Here is a 9,226-nt window from a genome sequence, read left to right as displayed (position 1 = left end):
GCTTTTCTTTTAAATGTAATCTTTTTATTCTATTAATTTCACAACTTGTATAATTCTTTTATATCTCGCGAAAATATATGACAGTTTAATTAAAGTCAATGGTGTGATATTTTGTCACTGCTCCCAGCGAACGTTATACTACTCGCGCTTGCTATCGGTAGAGTGAGAGAGCGATATCTCTCGTATACACCGTCGTACAGGTAGTCTGATACGCGTCGGCTTATCTCGGGTGCGCGTATATCTCTTAGTCATGCGTGTATGACTCTGTTGAATCTGGCCAATAGCTGCTCGTGGTGATTATTACTCGTTCGGTTCTAATTAACGACTGCCCGTCGCTTCATCGCGGCGGGTGCTGAGCTTCCCTCCGAACTGCATGGTTTTTCGGAGGGGGTCTCTTAGCACCATGACCAAATATGGTTATGTTGCTGAATTCGCGTTTTAGTGCAGGCGAGGAAGTTCAAAGTCGAATTTCCTCGCTTGTACTTTTAGCAATTCGGCGACACCTTTCCGGTGCGTTTCCGAGAGCGCTTTTCGGTTTCGCGTTCGCGCTCGGTCTCGGGCGCGCGTGGCTCGCTGCGTCAGCGGCTCGCGCGATTATCGCTTCGCTCGCGATGCATTCCTGCATCAATATAATTATATGTATATATATATATATATATTTATTAAATCTGTAGCCTTTTCTGGGGCTATAACATATGTAATAAATATATCATATTTTATTTTTATAGATTTTGCAAAATAATAATTTATTTATTTTTCCTTGCAGGAGGCAGTTGAACAAGTTAGCACGGACACAAGAGAAAAATGACTCCATGAACACAGTGGTTACAAAAGGTACTAGCAAAGAATCTATCGATTGTTATAAATTAGTGGAATTACCTTATACGACGGATTCGGAAATTAGTACCCAGGTAATAAAGTTCATGAAACCATTAAAGAAAGATATGTTTAATCAAAATGTGGACAATTGCAATGATAACAATAATTTTGTTATTAATAATAAAGTTCTTCCAAACGCTTCTTGTATCCAAGAAAGTTTGCCTGAAGGCCATCGTATTGTAGACATTGCTACTCAGAACATCAATAATGAATCCATTCGAGAATCACTCTCTGATGTGGATTCGGAAATTGATATCAGAGTAATGGAATGTCAAGTAGATAAAGGAAAAAGTAAAAGTACATACAGTAAAGATGTCGAATATTGCGAAGATAGCAATGATTTTGTTATCGATAATGGCCCTTTGGATATGAATCGTATCCAGGAAAATATACGTGAAGGCCGTCGCATTGTCGACTTTTCTTTCATGTGGAATGAAATCTACAGAACTTTTGATAATCATGCGCGAGGAATAGAGTGCCTATTTAAAGATTGGAAACTCGTAAGTTCTCGTCGCCGTGGGTTAAAGACGCAGTTTTTTTTCAAGTGCCAAATGTGCAATTATGAAGACAGCGTCTAGTCTGAACCCACAGAGTCAGAAACAATGGACATTAATACGACTGCTGTAGCAGGAACTTACAGTTGGAATTGGTTTTGCCCAGCTGCAAGAGCAGTGTGCAGCTATGAATGTCCCTTGTATGTCCAAACCATCTTATATTAAATACAGAGAAAATTTAGTTGATTATTTTAGAAAAACAGCCTTGGATAATATGAAAATGGCTGGCAAAGTTGAAAAACAACTCGCTCTTGAGAAAAACGATACTATAAACGGTATTCCGTATATACCTGTTGTAGCAGATGGTAGTTGGATGAAGAGATCATATGGTACCGCTTATAACTCTCTTTCCGGTGTTGTAGCTATAATTGGTTACCATACAAAAAAGATTTTCTTCGTTGGTGTTCGTAATAAATTTTGCGCAATATGTGATATAGCAGAGCGAAAAAGTGTAAAACGTAGAGTTCACAAATGCTACAAAAATTTTGATCGAAACATAAGCTCCACAAAGATGGAGAGCGATGCAATCGCCGAAGGTTTTAAATATAGCTTCGAAATGCATGGTCTGATTTATAAAACAGTTATTGTCGATGGTGACAGTAGCGTATATCAGACCATTCTTGATAACAGACCATATCGTGAGCAAATGGTGACAGTAAAAAAAATAGAATGCACCAATCATTTGCTTCGCAATTTGTGCAAGCTGAAAGCTGTGGCAGAGACGATTCAACCAAAAACGCAAAGACAGCGTGGCTTTGTACAACTGCGAAATGTAGTGAAAAATAACATTTTAAATATCCGAAAAGAGATAGAAAAGGCAGCAGAGCTACGAAGAAAAGAGGAACGAATACCTCAACATTATAAGGCTATGGAATTGCAAAAAGATATCTTGAGCATTCCTAGCCATGTTTTTGGCGAACATAAGCGATGCGAAGCACGCGGTCGTATATGTAAAGAGAGTGGAGATAAAACGAAAAAAAATTATGTGCCATCTCTGAAATTATACGGTCTATATCAAAAAATAAAAAGTGCTATCACATTCATAAGCGGTTATTCCGAAAGCTTGTTGTTGCATTTTACCAATAATCCTGCAGAATCATTCAATTCGATAATCTGCAAAGAAATTGGTGGAAAGCGTATTAATTTTGGCAAACGAGGCTCTTATGATGCTAGAGTTGCGGGAGCAGTTATGCAATATAATACACAACAAGTCCTTACACAATTGCATGAAAACATGTGTAAAGTTGTTCCATCTATTGTCGCGAATCTTGAAAAAAGACGACAAATAAAAGTTGTAAAAACCAGAGAATCTCGAAAGGAACAAGGAAAACAAAAAAAATTCAAAACAGAGCCAGGAACAGATTTTCATTATGGTCCGCAATCGCAAAAACCGGATCTTCCATCTGAGGTATTCGAATAACTTCGACAAAACCATTTAGAAAAATTGTTTGAAAATACGAAAAACTGGCAACAAACGAGGAAAGAACTAGCCAAAAAATTAAACAAAGAAGTGAAACCTTCCGGATTATTCATCGATACTGAAAATCCATTTTTGGGTGCTTCTCCTGACGGACTTATCAATGAAAATGGTTTAGTGGAAATCAAATGTCCTCTGTTGGCTGAAAATTTAATAGCAGAAAAAGCCATTGAGACATTGTCTTCTTTACAAATTATTTTTGATAAAAAAGATCCACACAAAATGAATCAAAATCACCAATATTATTATTAAATTCAGGGTTAGTTTAATATAACACGACGAGAATATTGCAATTTTGTCATTTGGACTCCAAAAAGCATGAAAATATTGCGTATTGATGTAGACAATATTTTTTGGAGACATCAAATGCTTCCTTTTTTAACACGCTTCTATAATGAATGCATGCTTCCAGAAATCGTGAACAGTCGTCATAAAAGACATATGCCTATTAGAAATCCAAGATATATTATAGAAGCTAAAGAAGAAGCAGCACAAAAAATATTTAGTCGAACAAGTAGACGAAATATAATCGAAATTGAAAATGGCCCAGAAAAGAGCAAAAGATTCAAACCGAACGTTTTGCCATTGGAAGCAACAATAAGTGAGATTGCTGCTATTACTCTGAGTGAAGAGCAAGATGATGATTGCATCGTTGTTAGTAATTCGAAAAATGAAGAACTAACTGCAGACGATATGGCAAAACGAAAAGAATTTCTAGACAAAGCGATTGCTCCTTTTAATTTAGTAAAGGATAATGTATTACTTATACATAGCAAAATAAACGACGAATCATTGGATCGATTTTTACACGTCGTAAGAAATAAGTCTTGTTTCGAAACACAAAGTGTGTTATATTTGGAATATCTTCACTTAATTGAAGCAAGTGGTAGCGACAAAAGCTTACAAATTATTGGGGGAAATTGCAGTGATCACTGGCGATGTATATTTTTTTACCAAGCTTCGAGTGTACAACAGTTTACCCGGTTGTACATACGATAAATTGATACCTAAAGAAAAAAATTACATTCATCGTCGTTATCCACAAATAAGTGCAAGTAATATAATATTTGAAAAGATTCAAACATAACCTGATGGCACATGTTGTGGAATTTATGCTGCAGCTTTTGCTACAACTATAGCTTTAGGAAGAAATCCTTGTAATGAGAAATATTCTAATCGGGTTGAATATATGAGGCAACATTTTCTAAACAATATAATAGAAAATGAACTGTCGGCTTTTCCAAAATGGTAAAAATTCTAATGAATATCTTTGGAAAAAGACGTCTCAATGCAAATGACTCATTTGCAATTAGTCGGAGACGAAAAAAATACATATATTGTGATTGCGTTGTCATGGGAATGGACGCGATGAAGAGACCTTCTGTTGTCCATATTTTCAATATACAAATATTGTATAATTCAATGAATATCGCAAATTTTGGGCGTTTGCAGAGGGGAGGAGCAATGGAATTACTTGCCTCCTCCTTGGGTAACAATAAAACCCAAAAAACTTTCTCGATTTACATCTACTTTGTCGTGGTGAGAAAGCTTTATACTAAAAGGTGTAAAATTATGAAAGCAGTTTTAAATAAATGTAGAAGTGATATTTTATGTCAATTTATGTTACCCTTCTCCCTTTGAAAAAAATTCTGCTTCTATCTTTAAAATATATGAACACATACACACGCACGCACGCACGCACACATATAAACATACCACTGTATACATATACTTATAAAGGATGTCTCATTTGAAATATTGACCTCAAATATTAGTAAAAAATATATTTTACAGAAAAATGTTTTAAACAAAAGTTATTCGGTTCGAAGGAGGCCACGGAATGATGCCATTAGTTTGATCTTGAATAGTCAATTGAAGGTCACTATCAAATAAATGGAACTCTCTAATATTCTATTGCAGCTTACCTCAAAAGTTTTTCAAAACACTATGATAAAGTATTTTGTTAATAACTTGTTGAGTTATAAAGCTTGAGAGTTGTAGCAAATACAAAGTATCTTTATTTTGGTGTCGTTTTAATCGTAAAAATTTCGTTAATTGATTAAAATTATTTTCAAGCTGATAAAATGCGGAATAAGAAATTTTATTTTTTATAATAAGGTAATATGTGATGCGAAAAACAATTGATAAAGGAGTCCTCGCGAGCGGGATTTCGTTAGCTATCTCGCTTGCTCCTCGTCCGTCCTCGCTCTCTCTACGGCATTGGCGATCTTTCCTTATCTCTACAAATATGAACATTTCATTATATTATATTTAGTTATTATATTAATTATATTATATTAATTAATATTATATTAATTATATTAATTATATTATATTAATTAATATTATATTAATTATATTAATTATATTATATTAATTAATATTATATTAATTATATTAATTATATTATATTAATTAATATTATATTAATTATATTAATTATATTATATTTAATTTAAACATTTTATTTGGGGTCGTTTAAATTATTTTCAAGCCGATAAAATGCGAAATAAAAATCTAACATTTTATTCAATAAAAGGACGGACGAGGAGCAAGCGAGATAGCTAACGAAGTCCCGCTCGTGAGGACTTCTTTATCAATTGTTTTTCGCATCATATTATATTTTATTATAAAAAATAAAATTTCTTATTCCGCATTTTATCAGCTTGAAAATAATTTTAATCAATTAACGAAATTTTTACGATTAAAACGACACCAAACGCGATATAAATTGGATAATATTTAGAAATTGTAATTACGATTATATTTCTAATTAAACTTTCTCGATTTTCACCTACCTTGTCGTGGTGAGAAAGTTTTATACTAAAAGGTGTAAAATTATGAAAGCAGTTAGTAAATGTGGAAGTGACATTTTGTTATTTTATATCACCTTTCCCTTTTTAAAAAAATACCGTATATAAACAAACACACACACACACATCACTGTAGGCGCGTTCGTGGAGACGCTACGCTACAGCGTCGTTCTATCTTTCTTCAACTTTTAATGAGTAACAAAGATAGAATGACACTGTTAGCGCTAATAGTGTCTCCCCGAAGGCGCCCTGTATATGCAGGATGTCTCATTTGAAATAACGACCTCAAATATAAATACATTTTACCGAAAAATGTTAAACAAAAAATATAATCAAATATTATATCATATTACATATTTATTCATATTTATATTTATATTAATATTTATTCATATTGTATCATAGTCTTTTGAAAAGCTCGAGGTAAGCTGCAATAGAATATTAGAGAGTTCCATTTATGATAGTGATCTTTAAACGACTATTCAAGATCAAACCAATAGCATCATTCAATGGCACAAGTGCTCTTGGACACCTTGTATATATATATAAATTATTTATGCATATATGTATATACATATGCATGGTATGTTAGACACACATACGTGCATACACATATACATATATATTTTTGTCTTTCACTCTGTATATATATATATATATACAGTGAGAGACAAAAATATATATGCGTATATGTATGCACGTATGTGTGTGTAATATACTATACATATACATATATATACAACATGTAACTAAAAAAACATATATGACATATAATGGCAGATTCTCTGACCAATTTGGAGACGATTTTTCCTCAGCAAAAATGTCGAAAAAGGTCATTATTTTTTGCACACTTCCAATTTTTGTCATTACATATCTTTTTAACTAAGCCTCAAATTAAAATTTTATTTAAGTAAACTATATCTTAAATTAACTGAAAAAAGTAAATATGTTAGTCTTTTAACTCTAAAATGTTTAATTTGCGAGAAACCCATTTTTTTAAATAACTTATAACTCTAAAATTATTGACTTCTCAACATTTTTGCTAAGAAAAAATCGTCTCCAAATTGTCCAAAGAATCCGTCATTATATGCCATATATGTTTTTTTAGTTACACCCTGTATAGGTTTAATTGTTTACCTCCTCCATTTTTTTATAATTAATAGCAGTTTAAAAGAAATCAAAGGTTTGGTATTTTATCACTACTCCCAGCGTACGTATCTACACTCGTGTGTATTGTCGGTTAAAGGGAGAGAGCGGTATCTCTCATATACTCTGTCGTACAGGTAGTCTGATACGCGTCGGCTTATCTCAGGTGCGCGTATATCTCTTAGTTATTCGTGTATCTCGTTCTATTTAATAACTCTCCGTGACGATTATTCCTCGTTAGGATTTAATCAACGACTGCCCGTTGCTTCATCGCGGCGGGTGCTGAGCTTCCCTCCGAACTGCATGGTTTTTCGGAGGGGGTCCCTTAGCAACATGACCAAATATGGTTATGTTGCTGAATTCGCGTTTTAGTGCAGGCGAGGAAGTTCAAAGTCGAATTTCCTCGCTTGTACTTTTAGCAATTTGGTGACACCTTTCCAGTTTCGTGTTCGCGCTCGGTCTCGGGCGCGCGTGGCTCGCTGCGTCAGCGGCTCGCGCGATTATCGCTTCGCTCGCGATGCATTCCTGCATCAATATAATTATATGTATATATATATGTATATATTCATTAAATCTGTAGCCTTTTCTGGGGCTATAACAATACGAACGTCCTCCGCAGTACACGGATTTGAGTTAACTAATTATTATCAACCGTTACAGAATATCGTATGAGAGTGAGTGACTTCCTAACATATATCGAATAGTAATAATACAGAGTGTTTTATTTCGTTTTACATGAAAGACTTCAATATTTTCACAGATTTTAACGGTCACTGCTTATTCTTATGCAATATTACCAGGTTAGTGATTTTTTTATGTAAAGTTGACTCATGGGGACTGCCAAAATCATTATAAAAACACTCTTCAGAGACGATCCAGAATAATTAAGTTGATAGCTTAACTACATCTTTATATTTAATTTATTGTTTATATTTCCCGTTCCATAAAAAATTCTTATTGTTGTATGTAATCATAGCGCTGAAGAAGACTCAAAATTGAGCTCGAAACGTCCGCATTTTAAATAATTAATTCTATACTTTTATAATATCTCCGATTTTGTAAATTTGCGAGTTGCGATTTTACAAAAAATTTTTTGTAAGTGATTTATTACTTGAACATGTTATGATTTATGTAAAATTAGTTGATAAATAATCCATTATACTCAAACTTTGTTATTTATTTTATCATAGATTGAGTGTATTTACCTTAGTCAGGACACATTTTTGCTCTCTATCGCCGTTTACATTTTATACTTTAGTTTAAATTTATTAAATAAAAATAAATTATTTAAAAATAGAAATATTGCACATCTTTTAAAAAAATAAATAAAATCTGAAAAATAAATAAAATTAATATACATATAATATACACATGTATGTAGCATGCATTAATAAATATTGGCTAGAGACGTGTGAAAATTTAATTAAATATTATGTAAAAAATATAAATAAAAAAGCTAAATTATAAATAAAAGAAGCAAAAATATAATTAAGGTCCATCAGATGTGCCTTTTTCTTTGTATAAATTTTGTGCATTATGCAGTTCAAGATGCCTCGAGTCAATTTCAAAATTTATACAATTAGTATTTTTTGCTTGAAAACTAGAACTACACAAATTGAAGAGATTGCCTCATTAGTTAATCGGTTTCTTTTTTTATTTTTGACATCTGTTACAATAGAAAATATTCGTTCGACCTCTGCATTTGAGTGGGAAAAACAAAGAACTACGTTAACTAATGATTCTAAATTTGGAAACATCTTTTCCCCATAGAAATTTGTAGATTTTAAAATATTTTGCCACATTACATCTATATCTAAGCAAGCTAATTCTTTTTTCTGTTTTTCATTAAAACTTGATGGCAAAATTCTCCATTCGAAAGCTAAATCAGTTATGTCAATATTTGTCAATAATCGTTTTGCGATAAAAGTTAAATCTTTAATTTTTACTCTATCTTCATGATATAAAGCAATTTTAGGATCTAAAAAAGTTAATTGTTCAAAAAATGTATCTTTAAAAAGCAAACGTTTAAGCATTTCTCGAACTGCAATAATGTAAAAATCCAAACATTTCGATCTAATTTGTTGAGCACATTCCAAAGATAATGTCTCCAAAACACTCTCACATTCTGGTCCAACATAAACATTTTCTAAATTTTGAATATTATTTTTATTATCTACATCTAAATTGCTAATATCTTTTAAAATGTCAAATTTTACAAAATTTTGAGCTATTTTTGAAATTAATTCCCGACTATTCTGATATAATTTGTGTATTAATATGTTACGCGACTGAAATAATGCATTAAAATTATTTAAAAAATTTAAAGAATATTTTAAAAATAGCAAATATGCTTTAAC

The 9,226-nt window shown here is 32.3% G+C and overlaps 2 pseudogenes; both read left to right on the top strand.

Annotated features, from left to right (window-relative positions):
- The first annotated feature begins 1,142 nt into the window (after positions 1-1,142).
- On the top strand, positions 1,143-2,722 carry LOC140675319 (uncharacterized; annotated as a pseudogene).
- An 81-nt stretch (positions 2,723-2,803) lies between these two features.
- LOC140675318 (uncharacterized) lies at positions 2,804-4,162 on the top strand (annotated as a pseudogene).
- The last annotated feature ends 5,064 nt before the right edge of the window (positions 4,163-9,226 follow it).

Source organism: Anoplolepis gracilipes, chromosome 17 (assembly GCF_047496725.1).
Source record: "Anoplolepis gracilipes chromosome 17, ASM4749672v1, whole genome shotgun sequence".
Lineage (NCBI taxonomy): Eukaryota > Metazoa > Arthropoda > Insecta > Hymenoptera > Formicidae > Anoplolepis > Anoplolepis gracilipes.
The sequence above is the reverse complement of the archived record's forward strand: the minus strand, read 5'-3'. Positions and strand labels throughout refer to the sequence as shown.